Source organism: Schistocerca piceifrons, unplaced genomic scaffold (assembly GCF_021461385.2).
Source record: "Schistocerca piceifrons isolate TAMUIC-IGC-003096 unplaced genomic scaffold, iqSchPice1.1 HiC_scaffold_967, whole genome shotgun sequence".
Lineage (NCBI taxonomy): Eukaryota > Metazoa > Arthropoda > Insecta > Orthoptera > Acrididae > Schistocerca > Schistocerca piceifrons.
This window is the reverse complement of record NW_025729242.1, coordinates 45,001-47,500: the sequence shown is the minus strand read 5'-3', so window position 1 is coordinate 47,500 and position 2,500 is coordinate 45,001. Positions and strand designations below refer to the sequence as shown.

The following is a 2,500-nucleotide window of genomic DNA, read 5'->3' as shown; positions in this document are numbered from 1 at the left end:
TGTTGTACCTTAACCTAACCCATGTTGTACCTTAACCTAACCCATGTTGTACCTTAACCTAACCCATGTTGTACCTTAACCTAACCCATGTTGTACCTTAACCTAACCCATGTTGTACCTTAACTAACCCATGTTGTACCTTAACCTAACCCATGTTGTACCTTAACCTAACCCATGTTGTACCTTAACCTAACCCATGTTGTGCCTTAACCTAACCCATGTTGTGCCTTAACCTAACCCATGTTGTGCCTTAACCTAACCCATGTTGTGCCTTAACCTAACCCATGTGTGCCCTAACCTAACCCATGTTGTGCCCTAACCTAACCCATGTTGTGCCCTAACCTAACCCATGTTGTGCCCTAACCTAACCCATGTTGTCCCCTAACCTAACCCATGTTGTCCCCTAACCTAACCCATGTTGTCCCTACCTAACCCATGTTGTGCCCTAACGTAACCCATGTTGTGCCTTAACGTAACCCATGTTGTGCCTTAACGTAACCCATGTTGTGCCTTAACGTAACCCACGTTGTCCGCTAACGTAACCCACGTTGTCCGCTAACGTAACCCACGTTGTCGCCTAAACCTGCTCTGTAATTGTTATACGACTCGTTCAATTAGTGTAGTGTTGCCCACCCGCAACCCTCGCAATATAGTTCGCTACTCGCACTGCCCGCTCCCCTGTGTATCGCTTCATGTTAAACACCTTGCAAGTCTTGCTGACTTTCCACATGCTCCTGCTGTACACTGTAATGTGGATGGCAGCAGGACGTACATGCCGCCCCCCCCCCCCCCACCCCTCCCCACGTCCCCACGTCCCCACCTTGCCCCCTGCCTTCGCAAGCTGGTTGGTGACAAGTTTGCATGTTCAATGCCCTTCGCATGCGACGTACGCAGGCTACGTTGTGGTGCGGCCTGTGTCAACTGTCCGCTGATGTCGTACGCGTGAACCACAATCTGTACTGCACATTCGTCCTTATGTACTGAATGATACATCGTGGCACATGTGTGACCGTACAACGACTGCGCCCAAAAACGGCGGACCATACAGTGCAAATATTGTGCACGCAGCTACGTGTCGTCTCCCTATGAGAGCTGGATTGCAGTGTGGTACGCCATAGAGACGTGTGGGAGGAACGGACGCCGTGGATGGCGATCAGCATGAGCTGTGTGTTGATGTATTCGGACCTAGTCGTCTCTCCTCAAACACCGTGATAGCATGGTGCACCGCGTTCCATATCTGCGACATGCTACAGAGGCCGGTTGACAGTCGTTCGAGCAATGGACATCGCATACGTACGGGGGCCACCTTCCACGTATTGTCTAGGCGTGCACATTTTGTTGCGTGTATGTGGGCAGACGTAGTGTGGCGTGACACCTGACACAGGCATGCAATAATCGTTGAAGTTGCTAATGGCGATGGACGCCTACGTTTTCTGGTGAAGTTACGCAAATGAAGAAATGGTAACCCGTTGTGGTGCGGTTGTTCTCGCTAGGGGTGAATCGGTGATGGCGACGATAGGTTGAGGTACTAACCGGTTGTTCCAGCGATACCCACCATGCCGATGAAACTGAACGGCATCTGGGTGTGAAGCGATACGCGGTGGTGGCTGGGTGGGACCGTCCCCGGCCGGTGAGGGGGCGCCTCCCGGCGTGCTGGCCGCGCGGTGCGTGGGCGCACGCGCTACAGCCGGCTGGTGGGGGCGGCCAGTGGCAGGCGCGCCGGCCGACGGACGCGGCAGGCGTCGCAGCTGCGCGCCGGCGCACCCTGCGCGCGGCGCCGTGCGGCCAAAGTAGGTCCTCGCGGGCCCGGTGCGAAGCGCGGTGGACATCTTCAGTGTGCTGGTCCGATTGAGGACTGTGTGCGTTGAGGATGCGCCGCCGCCCGGCGCTCGGCGCCGCGACGCCGTCTGCTGCTCGGTCGCCCCAGCGGTTCTCGCTGGTGGTTTGTATCGCAGCTGTGCGGATGTGTTGGCGCGTGCGCTGTGCTGGGAGAGTTCGCTTCGGCACCCAAGTGGGGCTTTTGTCCTTCTGTGGCGCTGGCGTTGGAGCTGCCGGTCACCGTAGGTGGCGCGTGTTGTCTCCCGCCGGCAATGCCACGACAGCACGCTCCCGGGCCTCTGTCGGCAGCGGCAAGCTCAGTTGGGAGCACGGGTGGTCGCACCGAAAGCGTCTACTCGCCTAACTCCGGGCGATTGCGCCTCTCTCGAACCCGACCAAGTACTTGGGACGGCGCTGCGCGCCGCCGGGACCTGAGAGGGTTTCGAGGTGTATTGTGCAGGGGAGCTCAGCCTCCTCCTGTTTGCAGAATGATTGAGCGGACGCTTGCGTGTTCGCGCGGGCCCCCGGGACACACTCCCGGGCGGCCGGCTGCTCAGCTCTAGTTGGCGCAGCTCCCTGGTTGATCCTGCCAGTAGTCATATGCTTGTCTCAAAGATTAAGCCATGCATGTCTCAGTACAAGCCGCATTAAGGTGAAACCGCGAATGGCTCATTAAATCAGT

At 57.0% G+C, this 2,500-nt stretch overlaps 1 non-coding gene across 1 annotated transcript in view; it reads left to right on the top strand.

Moving 5' to 3' along the window:
- The first annotated feature begins 2,391 nt into the window (after positions 1 to 2,391).
- LOC124774598 overlaps positions 2,392 to 2,500 on the top strand; it is a 1,909-nt gene continuing 1,800 nt past the window's right edge. Inside the window, exon 1 of the ribosomal RNA XR_007015389.1 lies at positions 2,392 to 2,500. This exon is cut by the window's right edge and continues 1,800 nt beyond it. This is a non-coding gene — a ribosomal RNA (small subunit ribosomal RNA).